The sequence below is a fragment of the Dendrobates tinctorius genome, unplaced genomic scaffold (genome assembly GCF_039654945.1).
Source record: "Dendrobates tinctorius isolate UK_male_01 unplaced genomic scaffold, ASM3965494v1 ptg000008l, whole genome shotgun sequence".
NCBI lineage: Eukaryota > Metazoa > Chordata > Amphibia > Anura > Dendrobatidae > Dendrobates > Dendrobates tinctorius.
Genome location: NW_027361676.1, coordinates 3,191,053 through 3,213,414, shown reverse-complemented (window position 1 = coordinate 3,213,414; position 22,362 = coordinate 3,191,053).

Sequence of the window (22,362 nt, the reverse complement as noted above, 5' to 3'; positions counted from 1 at the left end):
GACTATGTCAGACCTGCGAGGGACCTTACTTTCTAGTAAAATCCCTCATCATAGCTGAGATGAAACGCGTGTTGGGCAGGTGCATGCAGCGTATGTGGGGATTGTACATTCACGTTCAGTTGATATGCTTACATAGCTGTATCTGCATAGCACTTTTTGATTATGTCAATTGTTTGCAGCATTACCATCCTCAGAATTTTTTATAATATGTCCCATCTATGCATTCATTTTGTCAAATAGTACTGTTACCTATGTACTGATGTATATGTGTATTCATGTGCCAGTTAAGCAGATGAATATTCACTTCTTCCCCCACCCATCTCTCGGCGCCAAGAGATAGGCAGGGAAAGCAGTGAATATTAATTTTATCCTTTGATTTTAGAGGTCAGTAGGTCAAGCATCGTGTCCTCAGAGTCTTAGACAGACCCGATGTCGTGATTTGGCTGGCTAATCACAGTAATGACAGTAACCAACATGGCTACTGCATTACTTTGTATGACAGGCATTCCCCGCATGTTTTACTTAGCACTATTGTATTTTTTCATTGCTAGTTTAATATTTTGCTCCTATGCTTGTTATTTCATTAACAATTCTGGTCATGTCTGAGATAACCACAGATTGTGTAATCTAGATTTTGGGAGCCCTGTGGCCGTTTTAATTGTTTTTAACTTGTGTGTTTTTTAAATGTTCTCCATTATGTTTAAATAAAATTAAGTACTTTACTCTGGTGATCTTCAGCATATGTCTTTCCTCATGGTTTCCCATGTTATTCGTTGTACACGCTAAGTAGATCCCATTATATTGGGTGGTGCCCAGTATTTTATATTTTCCTTGACTGGATATCTAACAGTTGCAAAACATGCTGGACAGCGACTCAAGCATTGCTCTCGAGCACCTCCGATACTTGGCTGAGTAACGAGCGTGCCCAAGCACCCTAATGCTCAATTGAGACAGAGGATTTCAAACAGATGAGGATTTCAGATTTCAGACAGAGGAGTTAAAAAAATTATCAGAAGAGTTGTTCAAGATCCAAGGACCACCTGTGGAGAACTACAAAAAGACCTGATATTAGCAGATACAATTGTTTCAAATAATAATAATAATACATTTTATTTTTATAGCGCCGACATATTCCGCAGCACTTTACATTTCAGAGGGGATTTGTACAGACAATAGACATTACAGCATAACAATAATCACATACAGTAGATTATAACAAATACCAAGAGGAATGAGGGCCCTGCTCTCAAGCTTACAGTCTATGAGGAAAGAGGTAGACACGAAAGGTGGGTGGTAACAGTTGCCCTGATTGTATGGACCAGCCATAATGTTAAGTGTGTAACAGTACAAACACAGAGGGCTAATGGATGCATAAAGCATGTGGGAACATGATGCGGGAAATCTGGTTATGGTAAAACTTTTGGCTGTGCCACACAGGGATAGATTAGGTTAATGTGTTGAGGCGATAGGCCAGTCTGAATAAATGCGTTTTCAGGGCACGCTTAAAATTGTGGGGATTGGGGACTAATCGTATTGACCTGGGAAGTGCATTCCAAAGAATGGGCGCGGCACGTGTAAAGTCTTGGAGACGGCAGTGGGAGGTTCTGACTATTGAGGATGCTAACCTCAGGTCATCAGCAGAACGGAGGGCGCGGGTAGGGTGGTATACTGAAACAAGGGAGGAGATGTAGAGTGGTGCTGAGCCATGGAGGGCTTTGTGGGTGAGGGTAATAAGTTTATACTGAATTCTGGAGTGGATGGGTAGCCAGTGTAATGACTGGCACAAGGTAGAGGCATCGGTGTACCGATTGGTGAGGAATATGATCCTGGCAGCAGCATTCAAGACAGATTGGAAGGGGGAGAGTTTGGTAAGAGGGAGACCGATTAGAAGAGAGTTACAATAGTCGAGACGAGAATGAATAAGAGAAACAGTAAGAGTTTTTGCAGAGTCAAAAGTAAGAAAAGGTTGAATTCTAGAAATGTTTTTGAGGTGCAGATGACAAGCTCGAGCCAGTGATCGAATGTTAGGGGCAAAGGAAAGCTCGGAATCAAGTATGACCCCAAGACAGCGGGCCTGTTGCTGGGGAGTAATAGTGGAACCACACACAGAAATGGCAATGTCGGGTATAGGTACATTAGTAGAGGGAGGAAACACCAGGAGTTCAGTCTTAGGCCGGGGTCACACTGGCGAGGAATACGGGAGAGTGAGAGGCGCAAAAAGCACGCATTAGACACGGACCAATGATTCTCTATGGGGTCCCTCCCATCAGCCGTATATTTCTCCTCAGTATCCTACGCTCCGTGCCACTCGCAGCATGCTGCGATTGTCAGCGTACTACGCCCGTAGTACGCCAATGCAAGTCTATGGGTGCGCAAAAAATACGGATTACACACGGACCACACGTGTGACTTGCGAGAAATACGCACCAGGTGTCTTTTAGCAAAGCCGGCAATTCAGTGCGCTATACAGTAAACTCACACTGACAGGTTTAATAAAGAAATGAAAGAATAGATATAGACACATAGAATACATATATATATATATATATATGTATTCTATGTGTCTATATCTATTCTTTTGTTTCTTTATTAAAACTGTCATAGGGCTCCATTGTATGTCCATTTTGCAAGCCTGCGAGAAAATCTCAGCATACGGATTACATACAGATTACATAAGGATGCTTACATGCGCAATATACGCGACCACACCTTGATTACGGATGACATACGGAGCACTGTTTAGGGGTCTGTCATCCGTATTACGCATGTAAAATACTGACCGTATTTTGCGCAGGTTAGTGTGACTCCAGCCTTAGACAGGTTCAGTTTCAGATATAGTGAGGACATGATGTTAGACACAGCGTTTAGGCAATCGCCGGTGTTTTCTAGAAACAAGCTCCCTATGCAAGACTCCATTGCTGAATAAAGAGCATGTTTAAGCTCTTTATAAGTTTGCTCCAGAACATTTAGACAATCCTGAGAAATACTGGGAGAATATATTATGGTCAGATGAAATCAAAATTGAATTCTTTGGATGCCGTAATACATACCATGTTTGGAGGCCAAAAGGCACTGTATATCACCCCAAAAACACCATATGAACAGTGAAGTTTGGAGATGGTAACAACATGGGACTGTTTTTATAGGAGGTGTCACCACCAATAGATGCTTTTGTAGAAAGTATTAATTAAATTTCAGTAAACATGTTCATTACATTATCCCTTTGTCATTTCTCATTTTTACACATATAGTAACTTAATTTATGGACATCTAAGGTTTGATGTCTTTGGCTGTGCTAATTGGCTGGGTTGTTGCTGATATCTGGTTAGAATTTCATGTGAATAGCGCCTTCAGAAATATATTTATTTATAAAAATTGTGACGTGTTTAATACTTATTTCACCTGCTGTATATAAAAGTTCAAATCATCCCACTTCTCCCCAATTGAAAATGAAGAAATAAATTAAAAAAAAATGGTATTTCTGTTTACATAAAAGTCCTCTCTATTAAGATGTAAAATGAATTAACCCAAATGGCAAACAACGTAACGAGAAAAAAAATCAAAACGTCAGAAGTGTATTTTTATTTTGTAAGTCTCCGTTAAAAAAATGCAATAAAAACAGATCATAATACCATGTGTAGCGAAAAATGAAAATAATAAAACCATCAGCAAAAGCTCAGTCAATGGAAAAAAAAAAAATTCTCATTTTTTTTGTTCCATTGTATAAAAAAAAAAATCGATACAAGTTTGGTTTCACTTGTACTATCCTGGAGAATCATGATTCAGAGTAACTTTTACCCCAGAATGGACACCATTAACCCCTTAACCCCTAGAGCTTTTTTCGGTTTTGCATTTTAATTTTTCACTCCCCTCCTTCCCAGAGCCATAACTTTTTTATTTTTCCGTCAATATGGCCATATGAGGGCTTATTTTTTGTGGGATGAGTTGTACTATTGAACGACACCATTGGTCTTACCATGTCATGTACTAGAAAATGAGAAAAAAATTCCAAGAGCGGTGAAATTGCAAAGTAATGTGCAATCCCACACTTGATTTTTGTTTTGTTTGGCTTTCTTGCTAGGTTCACTAAATGCTAAAACTGACCTGCCATTATGATTCTCCAGGTCATTACAAGTTCATAGACACCAAACATGTCTAGGTTCTTTTTTTATCTAAGTGGTGAAAAAAAAAATCCATTTTCCGGGTAGCATCTCTATTTTTCATGATCTCGGGTTGAGTGCTTATTTTTGCATGCTGGGCTGATGTTTTTAATGATACTATTTTGGTGCAGATACAATCTTTTATCGCCCATTATTGCATTTTTATGCAATGTCGCGGCGACCAAAAAAACTTAATTCTGGCGTTTTGACTTTTTTCTCACCATGCTATTTAGCTATCAGGTTAATCCTTTTTTTATTGATAGATCGGGCGATTCTGAACACGGCGATACCAAATATGTGTATGTTTGATTTTATTTTTATTGTTTTATTTTGAATGGGGAGAAAGGGGGATGATTTGAAGTTTTATATTTTTTATGTTTTTAAATACTTTTGGCATGCTTCAATAGTTTCCATTAGTATTGTGATGAAAGAGGGAGACACAAGCGCAATATAGGGTCTTATCCCACAAATAAAGTAAGCGGTTTGACAAACAAGTGCTCACCTGGTAGTAGGTATTCAAAGCATGTATAGATAAGGGCTGCTGCAGATCCACAATTCAGTTATCGACTATCTGAAACAGAGCTCTGCAAAGGAATACGTGGATTTTGTCCGCGCTGTCCAAATGATGAAATTCCAGAAGGTTAATAAAGTTTGACAGTGGTTTATTCTATGCGTTTCAAGGTTTTTTGCAACCTCTTCTTCAGGAAATACCACCAGGAGACTAGGAGCTGCTACAACCCGATTGACTCTGCTACATAGAGGCGATGGTCAGATCGCCTCTGTGTAGTAGAATTGCTGACTTGCTATGAGCGCCGACCACTGGGTGACGGGCACAGCAATTCGGCATTGACAACCATAGAGGTCTCCACGAGACCTCGGGTTGTGATGCCGACACACCGGTGACCCGCGATCACGTGACGCGGGTCACCAGTGTGCATTTTCCGGCGTGATTGCGCCATTCAAATGCCACTGTCAGTGTTTGACAGCGGCATTTAACTAGATAATAACCGTGGGTGGATCGTGATTCCACTCGCGGCTATTGCAGGCACATGTCAGCTGTTTTGAACAGATGACATGTCCCGGGAAAGATGTGGGCTCACCGCCAGAGCTCATATCAAAGGGAAGGAGTCCGATATCGGCATAATAATACGCCGATGTCGGAAAGGGGTTAAAACAAAATAGGAAAAGCCCTGGCACAATTGCATTTTTTTCCCAACTTCACCACACTTAGATTTTGTTTCTCATTTTCCAGTACATTGGAGGTTAAAATAAATGGCGTCATTCAAAACTACAACTTGTCACACCAGTAACAAGCCACAACTAAGGCGGCAGGGGGAAGGACCTGCTTAGGTGTTAGGGAAGTTTAGGGACAGGCTCAGGTTAGAGCTCAGGAGGTTCCCTTTCCCTCGTTCCCTATGGTTAGGGTCTTCCTCACCCTACTTCATCCAGTTGTAGTTATAAATTCATCCACTGGACTTAGCCTGGTCGTTCTTGACATTATCATCAACCTATACTTTTTTCTGGTGAAGCCATGGCTCATGCTGAGGCTTTTTCTCACATGATCCAGTCCCTCATGGATGAGGTTTCTGAGCTGCAGATTCAGGCAGTGCTGCAGTTTCAGCATTTTACTGGGTTCTTGGTCTCGATACAAGTCCTGGCTCAACCGGAACCTAAAATATCTCTACCTGACTGATTTTCTGAAGGGAGAGCTAAATTTATGGTCTTCAAAGAAGCCTGTAAACTGTATTTCAGGCTTCGCCTTCGTTCTTCAGGGAGGGAGGAACAGCATGTGGGGATTATAGTCTCCCTTCTCAGGGATAATCCCCAATCCTGAACCTTCTCCCTGCCGACTGACTCACCATCTTTGCGGTCGGAAGATGATTTTTTTGCAGCTTTGGTGCTGGTGCATGGGGATCCTGATGGCATCTCCCTGGTTGAGTCTAGACTCCATAAAATCAAGCAGGGGGGCCGGCCAGCTGAGGAGTACTGCTTGGAGTTTCAGAGATGGGCCACTGACATGCAGTGGAGTGACCCTCCTCTTAGGAGTCATTTCTGTCATGGCCTGTCAGCTAAGCTTCAGGATACTCTGATGCAGTTTGTTACTTCTGTGTCATTGGAGGCCACCATGACCCATGCTATCCAGGTGGATAGATGCCTTAGGGAGAGACATACACCAAATCTACCTGGTGCAGACAGACGATGGTACAGACAGACGAACCCATGCAGGTGGGAGGAGCCTTCTCTCAAACTTGGTTGCCTGCGGTTCGCCGTGGGATGGGGGCATGTTTTTTCTGTGGTCTAACTGATCATTACATCAATGTCTGCCCAGCTCACGTCAAAGTATGTACTCATCTCAAAAGCCGCGTTTCCCTGGTCGTGGGGAGGGAGATGACTAGGGTACGTACATTTCCTCCACCTTTATGTCTCAGTGTACCATTCCGGCTGAAGTGGTGTTTGGTGGGGAAACTAAGACTATACCAGTTCTTGTGGATAGTGGAGCTGGGATCAATTTGGTGGATTTTCACTTTGTCCAGACCCATGGTCTGATCGGTCGGATGCTGGCAAGACCCTTTACCATTCGAGCAATTGACTCTGTTCCTTTCAGCCAGGGGATTGTGACCCAAGTCATAGATAATATTAACCTGTGTATATGGAATCTTCATGAAGATTTCCTGTCGTGCTATATCTTGAAGGGAATGCCAACTCCCATCATCTTAGTCCTTCTCTGGCTGAAGAGTAACAACCTGGTCATAAATTGGCGGTCCAGGGAAGTAGTCAGGGACCAATCTTGTAAGGACTGCTGCCTGGGAGTTACGATCTCTGCCGTCCTTCTCAAACCTACCCCTTCTTCTCCAGTGGGGCAGCTAAGGTGCTACCAGGGAGTAGGGGGAAAACTTAACCCTCACCACAAGTAAACCCTGAGTTTTGAAGTCCTCTCAGGAGGAAGTATCAGGGGAGGGTGGTGGTTCCCTCTGCGTACTGCGAAGGTATGAGTTTCATGACACAGGGGGATGCCTCTGTTTTCTGTTACTCAAAGAGTTCACTATCTTTTGGCAAGCGCAAGCGTGGAAATAAACATTCTGGTCCGGACCTGTGTGTGAATGAATACATGTGGGTGTCCACCAAAAACATCAGGTGGAAGTACGCATCTGGGACCTGGAGTTCTAGGGTGATCAGGCAGTATCAGGTGTCAGCCATTCTCAGCCTGGGGACTTTCCAGCTGTAGATACTCCCAGTAATGCAGGTACACAGCATATTCCACAGGTTGACGCTCTTGAGATTTGTTGCGTTCGGAGCCTTCATTATTGCCATTTCCATTGGGCTGCGTTTGCCATAACCTTGAGGATCAGGTCACTGCAGAGGTGAATCCTAGTGGATGGAGACATTATTTTCAGTGAATTCTGGTGTTAAGGGTCCAGAGGCTCCTCGTTGAAAGGGGGGTAGTTGCCAGGATTCATTTTTTGTATTCGTGGCAGCTCTGGTTCTGCTATAATTTAAATGTAGCTTTTTCCTTTCAGGCCAGCAAGGGTTAATGTCAGTTTCCTTGCTGGCAGCTGCTCTGTTACTAGTCAGCTGATGTGGGTGGTGACTACTTCCACCATCCTTTAAAAGTCAAATGACCCATCAGCTGACTGTTGGTGATAGAGTAATCCATGTTGAAAAAAGCCTGGCGTTAAGAGTTCTCTGGTTGCAATAGTGAATCCGCCGTTTTCAGGGAGTTTGTGGTCCTGGTGACTTATCCTCTGCTGTGTGGTGCTTTGCAGCAGAGACAGTAGTTAAGTATAACTTCCCTTTTTCTGTCTGTCTTGTGTTTTGCCAATCTTCCTGTGTTGTTCACCATCTGCAGTGGTGAACCTAGCCTCCTTGCCGGCCAGTGCACTAGCCAGAAATTAGTGAGGTGATAATCAGGGACTAGGCACACATGATGGCAGCAGGGGGAAGGACCCACTTAGGGAAGTTTAGGGACAGGTTCAGGTTGGAGCTCAGGAGGTGCCCCTGTCCCTCGTCCCTACGGTTAGGGCCTTCCTCACCTCATTCCATCCAGTTGTAGGTATAGGTTGTATCGTCCGCTGGACTTAACCTTGTCAGTCGTGACAAATGCACAGTAGGAAGAGTGAGCAGATATCTCGTATAAGAAGATAAAGCTCAAGAGACACAGTGTAACATGTTTATGCTTCATAAGAATATGGCCTTCAAGTTAAAAGCTGCTTGTGTTTTAAGTAATAAACTTGTTAATGGGATTTCTTAAGCTTATCGTGCAGAACATCTGAAAAAGATGAATTTGCTTTGATCTTCTGACATAAAAAGGAAAATATTAAAAGGCAATTATGTTGGATAAAATATCCAAACAATATAGTGTGCCAAAAAGCTCACCCTGATGTGATTCTTATGGAAATGTTTCAAAGAGAAATTTACAAGTGCAGAATAGTATAGTGTTATACTGTATGAACACAAATTTTTAACATTATATGAGCACATATTGGCAACATATTCTGCAGCATACAAAAAAAATAAAATCACTTTTTATTTGGCCTCTATTGGAATCTATATACAGTGCAGTGAAAAGTTTTCATACCCTGTGAACTTTTCCACATTTTTTTCACATTGTACCTGCAAACGTTAATGTATTTTACTGGAATTGTATGTGATATACCAGAACAAAATAGCATCTATTTGTGACATGTAAAGGAAATTATACATGGTTTTCTAATTATTTTAAAATATATAAATCTGTAAACTGTGATGTGCATATGTATTCAGTCCCCCTCAGTCAATACTTTGTAGGACCACCATTTGCTGCAATTAGAGTTGAGCGAAACGAGTCGAAAAAATTCAAAAGTCGCCGACTTTTGGCAAAGTCGGGTTTCATGAAACGAAACCCGACCCTAGGATGAGGTCGGCCGCGAGGTCGGCGACTTACGCGCCAAAATCGAGTTTCAAAAGTTTGTTTTGCACTCTTTTTCAGCCAATCAGGATCCACGGACACTGTGGGCAACGTGATGACATAGGCACGGGTCACCACCATCTTTCAGAAGGGCATGCAAGTGATTGGCTTGCTTTGGTGGGCGTCACAGGGGGTATAAAAGGGCGTGCACGCCGACCGCCATCTTACTTCTGCCGATCTTAGCATAGGGAGAGGTTGCTGCTGATTCTGTAGGGAGAGCGTTAGGCAGGGAAGAAGACAAAAAAACTGCTTCTGCTGCTAGCGATTTGGCCTGCACAACACACCAGTCACTGTGTGTGTAGTGCAAGGGGAGGCTATATAGTGGTGTATCAGTGGTGTTGGTTGTTGGGCTGCCTTCTAAGGCTTCCTGACAGCCTGGCATTGCTGTTTACCCACTGCTCCGCAAACTGCTTTTTTAAAAGCAATCCAATCTCCCTTATCCTCTAGTCACTTTGGTCACAGCTGCGCCATCGAGCCTGTCACATAGCGCTCAGATATTCATTGGGCCTCAAACTGCTTAAGCAATCCCAATTTTTTTTTTTTGTCCTGCTGAGAAGAAAAAAAAACTGCTTCTGCTGCTGATAGCAATTTGGCCTGCACAACACACCAGTCACTGTGTGTGCAGTGCAAGGGGAGGCTATATAGTGGTGTATCAGTGGTGTTGGTTGTTGGGCTGCCTTTTAAGGCTTCCTGACAGGCTGGCATTGCTGTTTACCCACTGCTCCGCAAACTGCTTTTTTAAAAGCAATCCAATCTCCCTTATCCTCTAGTCACTTTGGTCACAGCTGTGCCATCGAGCCTGTCACATAGCGCTCAGATATTCATTGGGCCTCACACAATCCAAAAGTGTCCAGTGTCCAAAAGTGTGTGCAGATATTCAAAATCTCCCTTATCCTCTAGTCACTTTTGTCACAGCAGTGCCATCGAGCCTGTCACATAGCGCTGAGATATCAGTGGGCCTCACACAATCCAAAAGTGTCCAGTGTCCAAAAGTGTGTGCAGATATTCAAAATCTCCCTTATCCTCTAGTCACTTAGGTCACAGCAGTGCCATCGAGCCTGTCACATAGCGCTGAGATAACAGTGGGCCTCACACAATCCAAAAGTGTCCACTGTCCAAAAGTGTGTGCAGATATTCAAAATCTCCCTTATCCTCTAGTCACTTTTGTCACAGCAGTGCCACCGAGCCTGTCACATAGCGCTGAGATATCAGTGGGCCTCACACAATCCAAAAGTGTCCAGTGTCCAAAAGTGTGTGCAGATATTCAAAATCTCCATTATCCTCTAGTCACTTTTGTCACAGCAGTGCCATCGAGCCTGTCACATAGCGCTGAGATATCAGTGGGCCTCACACAATCCAAAAGTGTCCAGTGTCCAAAAGTGTGTGCAGATATTCAAAATCTCCCTTATCCTCTAGTCACTTAGGTCACAGCAGTGCCATCGAGCCTGTCACATAGCGCTGAGATAACAGTGGGCCTCACACAATCCAAAAGTGTCCAGTGTCCAAAAGTGTGTGCAGATATTCAAAATCTCCCTTATCCTCTAGTCACTTTTGTCACAGCAGTGCCATCGAGCCTGTCACATAGCGCTGAGATATCAGTGGGCCTCACACAATCCAAAAGTGTCCAGTGTCCAAAAGTGTGTGCAGATATTCAAAATCTCCCTTATCCTCTAGTCACTTTTGTCACAGCAGTGCCATCGAGCCTGTCACATAGCGCTGAGATATCAGTGGGCCTCACACAATCCAAAAGTGTCCAGTGTCCAAAAGTGTGTGCAGATATTCAAAATCTCCCTTATCCTCTAGTCACTTTTGTCACAGCAGTGCCATCGAGCCTGTCACATAGCGCTGAGATATCAGTGGGCCTCACACAATCCAAAAGTGTCCAGTGTCCAAAAGTGTGTGCAGATATTCAAAATCTCCCTTATCCTCTAGTCACTTTTGTCACAGCAGTGCCATCGAGCCTGTCACATAGCGCTGAGATATCAGTGGGCCCCACACAATCCAAAAGTGTCCAGTGTCCAAAAGTGTGTGCAGATATTCAAAATCTCCCTTATCCTCTAGTCACTTTTGTCACAGCAGTGACATCGAGCCTGTCACATAGCGCTGAGATATCAGTGGGCCTCACACAATCCAAAAGTGTCCAGTGTCCAAAAGTGTGTGCAGATATTCAAAATCTCCCTTATCCTCTAGTCACTTAGGTCACAGCAGTGCCATCGAGCCTGTCACATAGCGCTGAGATAACAGTGGGCCTCACACAATCCAAAAGTGTCCAGTGTCCAAAAGTGTGTGCAGATATTCAAAATCTCCCTTATCCTCTAGTCACTTTTGTCACAGCAGTGCCATCGAGCCTATCACATAGCGATGAGATATCAGTGGGCCTCACACAATCCAAAAGTGTCCAGTGTCCAAAAGTGTGTGCAGATATTCAAAATCTCCCTTATCCTCTAGTCACTTTTGTCACAGCAGTGCCATCGAGCCTGTCACATAGCGCTGAGATATCAGTGGGCCTCACACAATCCAAAAGTGTCCAGTGTCCAAAAGTGTGTGCAGATATTCAAAATCTCCCTTATCCTCTAGTCACTTTTGTCACAGCAGTGCCATCGAGCCTGTCACATAGCGCTGAGATATCAGTGGGCCTCACACAATCCAAAAGTGTCCAGTGTCCAAAAGTGTGTGCAGATATTCAAAATCTCCCTTATCCTCTAGTCACTTAGGTCACAGCAGTGCCATCGAGCCTGTCACATAGCGCTGAGATAACAGTGGGCCTCACACAATCCAAAAGTGTCCACTGTCCAAAAGTGTGTGCAGATATTCAAAATCTCCCTTATCCTCTAGTCACTTTTGTCACAGCAGTGCCATCGAGCCTGTCACATAGCGCTGAGATAACAGTGGGCCTCACACAATCCAAAAGTGTCCACTGTCCAAAAGTGTGTGCAGATATTCAAAATCTCCCTTATCCTCTAGTCACTTTTGTCACAGCAGTGCCATTGAGTCTGTCACATAGCGCTCAGATATCAGTGGGCCTCACACAATCCAAAAGTGTCCAGTGTCCAAAAGTGTGTGCAGATATTCAAAATCTCCCTTATCCTCTAGTCACTTTTGTCACAGCAGTGTCATCGAGCCTGTCACATAGCGCTGAGATATCAGTGGGCCTCACACAATCCAAAAGTGTCCAGTGTCCAAAAGTGTGTGCAGATATTCAAAATCTCCCTTATCCTCTAGTCACTTTTGTCACAGCAGTGCCATCGAGCCTGTCACATAGCGCTGAGATATCAGTGGGCCTCACACAATCCAAAAGTGTCCAGTGTCCAAAAGTGTGTGCAGATATTCAAAATCTCCCTTATCCTCTAGTCACTTTTGTCACAGCAGTGCCATCGAGCCTGTCACATAGCGCTGAGATATCAGTGGGCCTCACACAATCCAAAAGTGTCCAGTGTCCAAAAGTGTGTGCAGATATTCAAAATCTCCCTTATCCTCTAGTCACTTTTGTCACAGCAGTGCCATTGAGCCTGTCACATAGCGCTCAGATATCAGTGGGCCTCACACAATCCAAAAGTGTCCAGTGTCCAAAAGTGTGTGCAGATATTCAAAATCTCCCCTGTCCTATAGACACCTTGTACCTTGTTTTACATTACTATATAGTTTGTTGGATTTTGTCTACATTTCTACCAAAAATGAGGAAGGCTGGTGGAAGAGGCCGTGGAATTGGGCGGGGGTTGGCAGCTGGTAATGATGGTGTTGGTGGTGGATCTGATGGTAGTGGCAAGAGCAAAATAGGACCGAATGCAGGAGGTGCTGACCCTGCGTCATCGTCTGGCTACATAAGGCCTCGAACGCTTAGTTTTCTAGGAGTTGGCAAACCGCTTTTAAAGCCAGAGCATCAGGAAAAAGTTTTGTCTTACATTGCTAACTCAGCCTCCAGCTCTATCGCCTCCTCTTCTTCAGTTGTAAAAAGTAAAAGCACTGAGTCGTCATTGGAGGCTCATGTTCATGAACCACACCTTTCCTTGTGTCCTTCACCCCAACCAAGATTGAAGGATGACGCAGGCCATACTACTGATTACTCCATGGAGCTGTTTTCACATACCATGCCTGGATTATCAAGTGAAATGGTGAATTACCCAGGCCAAGATGAATCTGACATGGAGTGCACTGATGCACAGCCGCTGATGGATGATTCTGCTGGTACATTCACTCAGAGCACTACATTGTCCTCGCAGTGTACAGAGCCAGATTCTGACCCTGATGAGACTCAGGTGCCCCTTCCCGCACACTATACCACCATACACGGTGACACAGAGGATGGTGCACATGACATAGAAGAGGAGGTGATGGATGACCCAGTTGTTGACCCAGATTGGCATCCATTGGGGGAAGAGGGTGCTGCTTCCAATAGCTCAGATGAGGAGCATCCACAGCAGACATCGACATCACAACAGCTGTTATCTGGCAGGCCCGGAGCACTCCAAAGACAGGTTCCAAACATCAAAAGAGTTGCTGGACAGCTTGTCCAGAGGGTCAAAAGATCACAGCGTGCTAGGCCGCAAAATGTCTGCCAAAGTAGGAAGAGTGCAGTGTGGCACTTTTTTGAACAAAATCCTCATGATCAGGCCAAGGTTATCTGTAAGAAGTGCGCAAAGACCTTTAGCCGAGGGAAAAATCTGAAAAATTTGAATACCAGTTGCATGCTTAGACATTTAACCAGCATGCACTTGCAAGCGTGGACACAACACCAAACCTCAAGTGCCACATGTGCAACTGATCGAACGAAGGTAGTCAGCAACGCTACATTGTTTCCCCCACTGTAAGCCCACCGGTTAGCACAGCAGCAAATGTTGAGGTGTCGTTGCAAGACCACAGCAGTCAGGGAATCCCACTGTTATATCAACGAAAGACTGATTCTAGGCCATCAGAAAGAACACCAACTCCATCACCATCATCAACCCTCTCTCAGTCCGCCCTGTCCACCGCTACTTCCACCATATGCAGCTCTCAAGTCCAGCTCACCCTCCCAGACACTATGAGTAGGTCAAGAAAGTACTCAGTCTCTCATCCGCGTACACTGGGTTTGAACGCCCACATTGCCAAACTAATCTCGTTTGAGATGATGCCCTTTCGGTTGGTGGAAAGCACAGCTTTCCGCGAACTCATGGCCTATGCAGTACCACGCTATGACCTACCCAGTCGCCACTTCTTCTCTCGCAAAGCCATCCCAGCCCTCCACCATCATGTGAAAGACCGCATTGTCCATGCACTCAAGCAGTCAGTGAGCGGAAAGGTGCACCTCACAACTAATGCATGGTCCAGTCGGCATGGCCAGGGCCGTTACGTGTCCATCACTGCGCACTGGGTTAATGTGGTGGATGCAGGGTCCACAGGGGACAGCGGTGGTGGGACAGTGCTGCCTAGCCCACGGTATAGGAAACAGTTGGCTGTAGGCGTTCGACCCTCCTCCTCCTCCTCCAGAAGCGAAAGCTCGTCCACAGAGCGCAGACGTACAAGCACTCCATCTGCAGCTACCACTGTTGCACACGATGTGTCCCCCTATCGAGCAGCTAGTGGAAAGCGTCAGCAGGCTGTGTTGCAGATGATGTGTTTGGGCGACAGACACACCGCCGAGGTGCTGGCCGAGTACTTGAAGCGACAAACTGAGTCATGGCTGGGCAGTGTATATCTTGAGGCAGGCAAGGTAGTTAGTGATAACGGCCGTAATTTTGTGGCAGCCATAGCCCTTTCAAAACTCAGCCACATACCTTGCTTGGCTCACACCTTGAACCTGGTGGTGCAGTGCTTCCTCAAAAATTATCCGGAGTTAACAGCCCTGCTCCAGAAGGTGCGAAGACTGTGCGCGCACATCCGCCGGTCGCCTGTACACTCCGTTCGTATGCAGAAGCTGCAGCGATTGCTCCACCTTCCCAACCACCGCCTCATTATCGACATTGCAACAAGGTGGAACTCCACCCTGCACATGGTGGAGCGGCTGTGCGAGCAGAGGCAGGCCATAATGCATTTGTGGGAGGATACACGGCCAGGCACTTTGAGAGCAGACATGAAGTTGACAGGTGTGCAGTGGTCGAAGCTGAAAGACCTTTGTAAAGTCCTTCAGTGTTTTGAGGAATGCACACGGCTGGTAAGCGCAGACGACGCCATCCTAAGCATGAGCATCCCACTTATGCGTCTACTCATGCAAACTTTGACGCACCTTAAGGAGCAGGCGTCTGCAGCCAATGTTGATGAGGAGGAAGAGGAGGAGGGAATCCTTGATGACATTCAGCCATTGTCTGCTCAGGGACCTCTCCTGGACGAGGTGGAGGAAGAAGAGGAGGAGGAGGATGATGATGGGGATGATTACTTAGGGGAGGAGGATGCATCTCGTGGGGCAAGTGAAAATGTTGGCGTGGCAAGGTCTGGTACAGGGTTTGTGCGTGACTGGAGGGATGTGGATTTGCCAGAAAGTGCTCCTCCACCCAGCACTCGCAGTGCATCATTGACACCGGGAACATTGGCCCACATGTCAGATTATGCCTTGCGGATCCTAAAAAGGGACCCCCGCATTGCCAAAATGATGAACGATGACGACTACTGGTTGGCCAGCATCCTGGATCCACGCTATAAAGGCAAATTACAAAACATCATGCCACAGGAGAACCTTGACCTAATATTGGCTAATAAACAAGCAACTCTGGTAAATCGGTTGCTTGAGGCATTCCCAGCACACAGCAGCGGTGATGGTTCTCACACGAGCCGTACGGGCCGGGGGCAGCTTGGCAGAGGTGTTCGTGGTGCACACAGCAGAAGTGGCGTTGGAGACAGGGGTTTCATGACAATGTTGTGGACTGATTTTTCAAATACCGCTCACACAACTGGTAATACTGCTTCGATGGAAAGTGACAGGAGACAGCAGTTGTCAACTATGGTTACAAACTACTTTTCCTCCCATATCGATGTTCTCCCACACAGGTCATTCCCCTTTGACTATTGGGCCGCTAAACTGGACACCTGGCCTGAATTGGCCCAATATGCCTTACAGGAGCTCGCTTGCCCAGCTGCAAGTGTGCTATCGGAAAGAGTCTTCAGTGCAGCTGGATCAATCCTGACAGAAAAAAGGACCCGTCTGTCAACCCAAAATGTGGATGATCTAACCTTCATTAAAATGAACCACGCATGGGTTTCCAAGGATTTTGTCCCACCTTCCCCTGATGACACATAGAGTGAAAGAAAAATGGCTTGCTTTGGTCCACCTCTTCCTGGTACTTCACCTATTTCGCCTTTTGCATCAGCTGAATGTCCAACATCAACATATGCCACTTTCTAAAACTCCCTAACTGTGCTGCCTCCCCCCCATGGCCGGGGTCACCACCTAGCGCACGACACCGTGCGAGTGCCGTTGCCCTGGACAGGTGGGTAGGCCGACTCTTGGGCGCGGGCACTGGCACAGGGTCCCTCATAGTGCAATCAAGTGTCTCTGACGGTGGTGGTGCACACCCGCCGTCAGACACACCGCTGTACTATGAGGGGCCCAGTGCCAGTACCAACGCCCACGAGTGGGCCCCCCTTGCTTGGGCAGGGCCCCAGCATTTGCAATCTTTACCTCTCCCTGCTCCTCCGCTGTGTAATCTGGGCCGTCAAATCCATACTGTGCCTGACACCGTCTGAGCCTGCCTCCTGATGTATAGACATATATTTTGAATGTGTACGCTATCCATATATGTTATCCGGGAATACGGTACCCTTTCTAACCTTTGTGCAATCACGTGCAATCCATACTGGGCCTAACACCGTCTGAGCCTGCCTCCTGAGACATATATTTTGAATGTGTACGCTATCCATACATGTTATCTGGGGATACGGTACCCTTTCTAACCTTTGTGCAATCACGTGCAATCCATACTGGGCCTAACACCGTCTGAGCCTGCCTCATGCTGTATAGACATATATTTTGAATGTGTACGCTATCCATACATGTTATCCGGTGATACGGTACCCTTTCTAACCTTTGTGCAATCACGTGCAATCCATACTGGGCCTAACACCGTCTGAGCCTGCCTCATGCTGTATAGACATATATTTTGAATGTGTACGCTATCCATACATGTTATCCGGGAATGCGGTACCCTTTCTAACCTTTGTGCAATCACGTGCAATCCATACTGGGCCTAACACCGTCTGAGCCTGCCTCCTGAGACATATATTTTGAATGTGTACGCTATCCATACATGTTATCTGGGGATACGGTACCCTTTCTAACCTTTGTGCAATCACGTGCAATCCATACTGGGCCTAACACCGTCTGAGCCTGCCTCATGCTGTATAGACATATATTTTGAATGTGTACGCTATCCATACATGTTATCCAGGGATACGGTACCCTTTCTAACCTTTGTGCAATCACGTGCAATCCATACTGGGCCTAACACCGTCTGAGCCTGCCTCATGCTGTATAGACATATATTTTGAATGTGTACGCTATCCATACATGTTATCCGGGGATACGGTACCCTTTCTAACCTTTGTGCAATCACGTGCAATCCATACTGGGCCTAACACCGTCTGAGCCTGCCTCCTGAGACATATATTTTGAATGTGTACGCTATCCATACATGTTATCTGGGGATACGGAACCCTTTCTAACCTTTGTGCAATCACGTGCAATCCATACTGGGCCTAACACCGTCTGAGCCTGCCTCATGCTGTATAGACATATATTTTGAATGTGTACGCTATCCATACATGTTATCCAGGGATACGGTACCCTTTCTAACCTTTGTGCAATCACGTGCAATCCATACTGGGCCTAACACCGTCTGAGCCTGCCTCATGCTGTATAGACATATATTTTGAATGTGTACGCTATCCATACATGTTATCCAGGGATACGGTACCCTTTCTAACCTTTGTGCAATCACGTGCAATCCATACTGGGCCTAACACCGTCTGAGCCTGCCTCATGCTGTATAGACATATATTTTGAATGTGTACGCTATCCATACATGTTATCCGGGGATACGGTACCCTTTCTAACCTTTGTGCAATCACGTGCAATCCATACTGGGCCTAACACCGTCTGAGCCTGCCTCCTGAGACATATATTTTGAATGTGTACGCTATCCATACATGTTATCTGGGGATACGGAACCCTTTCTAACCTTTGTGCAATCACGTGCAATCCATACTGGGCCTAACACCGTCTGAGCCTGCCTCATGCTGTATAGACATATATTTTGAATGTGTACGCTATCCATACATGTTATCCAGGGATACGGTACCCTTTCTAACCTTTGTGCAATCACGTGCAATCCATACTGGGCCTAACACCGTCTGAGCCTGCCTCCTGAGACATATATTTTGAATGTGTACGCTATCCATACATGTTATCTGGGGATACGGTACCCTTTCTCACCTTTCTGCAATCACGTGTAATCCATACTGGGCGTGAGAACGGCTGGCGAGCTGTTAAGCAAGCTACAGCACCTGTCCAGACAAGTACAGGGATTCCCTAGCGAGGAGACTTATTTGATTGTTTTCAATGTTGGGACAGCAATTTTTGGGGAGCACTATACTCTGGAGAATGATAGATGAGGCCCACCATACACTGGAACATTCCAAAGGTGGACATCAGACACTGGAGCAGCATTTACAGGGCCCATTATACACTAGAGCATTAGAAATGGGGCCCATTATGTTTGGAGCATTATTTGGGCCCATAAGGCCTCTTTCACACATCAGGTTTTCGCCGTCAGGCGCGATCCGGCGCTTTTGACAGAAACCGGATCCGGCGAAATGCAATGCCGGATCCGTTTTCCCCCCCATTGACTTGCATTTGCGCCGGATCGCGCCGGATGGCCATGCGTTTCATCCGGTTTTCGCCGGATCCGGCAATGTGTCGCGATCCGGCGTCTGGAAAAAACGGCTACTGTAACGTTTTTTGTCTGCAACCAAGCGCAGCAGGAGAAGGCAGGAGTCCACTGCAGCACCATCAGCACCACCACCACCCCAAATGGAGCAGCAAATGGAACATGCTGAGGAGGGGAGGCCAGCAGCAGATGAGAGACGGTAATTATCAAATCCCCCATTCCTCCAAACTAGGGCTATTGAATATCAAGATATTCATTGGCCCTTTGTTTCTCTTTATTCAACAGCCGCCCAATAGATGCAGCAGCAGCAGCAGCAATGGCAGCAGGTGGAACACCACCCACAGGCATGGAGTGTGGCCACCAGGAAGACAGCACATCATCTTCTGGGAGCCCTCCCTCGCATCGTCAGCGTTTGACGGTAAGTTTTTATTTCCAAAATCCATCATCTCTGTAATATATGTCTATTCATTGCCTTTTATTTCAAAACAGGATTCACAAGATGAAGAGGAGCTCCCAGAAGAAGAAGGAAGGGGTGGACAGACACTTGGAGTGGGCTCACAATTGGTAAGTTTTTTGCATCAAACGCAGAAACACAACATCACACTACACACAACACATAGAAAACAATGTTCTGCAGACCACACACAGCAAACAAATGCCTACATCCAAAGACATAACATTTTTTGTTTTCTTCTCTAGTCTTCCCAATCTGGTGCTCGGCCAAGAGGTCCTCGCAGTGCCTCCCAGGGTCGTCGGCGACAGCAACGCGGCGGTCACCAGCGTGTAAGTATAAATATTTTGCTTTGTTTTTTTGCACTTTTTATTTCATTTCTTTTGTGGAGGCTAATTATGTTATTTTTGTCTTTTTCTTTAACAGCCTTCACAGCGTGCTCCCGACTCTGACGGTGAGGATGGAGGACTCGATGTGGACCACGTCATCGATCTCGTCATAGAAAGGGAGCCGCTCTGGAATATGGCTGACCGCCGCCACGCTGACCTTATCGTTACCCGACGACTCTGGGAGGAAATCTGTTCACTCCTTGTGGGCCGCTGGGAGGACCTCGATGTTCGGGCCCAGATTAAAGAGCGTAAGTATATACAGTACCGGTTGCTTGATGTAAACCAGTGTTTCCCGAACTCCAGTCCTCGTGGTCCCCACGGATCATGTGTTCAGGATTTCTATTTACTATGGAAATCCTGAAAACATGACCCCTGGGGACCATGAGGACTGGAGTTTGGGAAACACTGATGTTGTATACTAACCACTTTGTCCTTTCTCGTTTCAGGGAACAGAATTGTGAATCGGTGGCGGTCTGTGAGGGATCATTTCAAGAAGGAGTTCAATAAAGAGATGCGGGCCCCGAGTGGATCTGGAGGACGCAGGAGCAAGTACAAGTACGCAGAAGCCCTGTCGTTCCTCCGGGAAACAATGGTCACTAGAAGGTAAATATTACACACCACATGTGAAAAAAAATGTTAGATGTAAATTTTTTTTTTCAGCCAGGGCCATACCATGTCAGTATTTTAATTGTTTTTTTTTCTCTTTATTCCACAGCACGGTGAGCAGCACTCGGGAGCCTGCACGATTGGACCCTTCTGAGGCGATCCCTGAGGAGACCGGCACCGACGGACACTTCGACCGCCCCGGTACATCTGCACCTTCCCACACATTCGACCCATCTGTCCCATCCACCAGCACAGGAGCATCGTGGCCGCCTACATTACATGAAGCTGCTGGTGAGGAGATCGCTTTCCCTTTACCCCACCCTTCTGCCCCTGCCACCTCTAGTACACCTGCGGGTACTGGGCGGCAGCGGCAGAGGGGTCAGGAAAAGACTTATGCGCCAGAGTTCTTGCATCTGAATGCATCTTTCCAGAACTGTCTAAAAGTCTTGTCAGAGCAAATCTCCGCAGGCTATCAGCAGATCAACTCCAGCATTCTGGAGGTGAAGACACTTCTGCAAACCATGCATTCAGAAGCAAGATCTTCGCCAAACCACACCTTTTTCAGGTCTGTTGTGGAGCGCATGGAAACGCTCTCTCCTGCCCAGCAGATGCATGTAATGCATTCATGCCACGCTGCTCTCCAGCAAGTTACCTCCCAACCTCCTCCTCCCACCACAGTAGTTCCTCCACCTGCACCCCCTCCAGCCACTTTCCATCCTCCCCCTCCTATTACATCTACACCCCCTCCAGCCACTTTCCATCCTCCCCCTCCTATTACATCTACACCCCCTCCAGCCACTTTCCATCCTCCCCCTCCTATTACATACCATCCACCTCCCCAGCACCATCCACCTCCCCAGCACCAGCAACCTCCCCAGCACCAGCAACCTCCCCAGCACCAGCAACCTCCCCAGTACCAGCAACCTCCCCAGTACCAGCAACCTCCCCAGTACCAGCAACCTCCCCAGTACCTGCAAACTCCCCAGTACCAGCAACCTCCCCAGTACCAGCAACCTCCCCAGTACCAGACATCTCCCCACTTCCAGCAACCTGCCCCGTACCAGACATCTCCCCACTTCCAGCAACCTGCCCCGTACCAGACATCTCCCCACTTCCAGCAACCTGCCCCGTACCAAACTCCTTCCCCATACAACTTGCCATCAACATCATCTGCTCCTACAGTCCCTGCCCAACCCTCCACTCCACCACCCACCACCTCTTCTGCTTCCCACATGGCCACCCATTCTGTAGTTTTTTCCACACCTTCACCTCTAACTGTTCCTTCCCCACCACGATCCCAGTCCTCTCTCCACACTCCCAGTGTCGAAGTGTCCCGCAGCTCCTCCAGCAGTATTTCCACCACACACTACACAGATTTATAATGTGTGTATTTAAATAAAAATGACCAGTTTTATGGTTTCAAAGCTTTATTAAACAAGTTTATTAAAATTTTAAAAAAGTTTACTAAAAAAAACATTTTTCAATAAAAGTTAAATTATTTTACACTGGTTGTCTGTCATTTCTTTCTGCGGCGAAAAAGGTTAAATACAGGGTATTTAAAAGGTGAAATGGTATTCAAAACTAGGTATATAACTGTGGGTAAATTTTAGCTTTTTGCCACAGTTGTGTTCCTGGTTGTGTTTGAAGCAAAGTATTTCACCTAAAAAGTTGTGTTTATTGTTGGTGATTTCCTAACAATGTACACAACTTTTGTTAAAAGGTGAAATACTTTGCATAAAACACAACCAGGTACACACCTGTGGCCTAAAGCTAAAAATAGTAAGACCATGACAAGATAGCCAACTTTGGTTGGCAAAGGTATATACTGTTGGTCCAGAAGGTACACAAGTTTGGTTAGGGCACAAATCTTTCACACTCTGTCATCCTGCCAGTGTACTCTGCCTTGAGGTGACATAAAGTATATTGCAAAATTGTCCCTCATTACTGAAACCGTCAC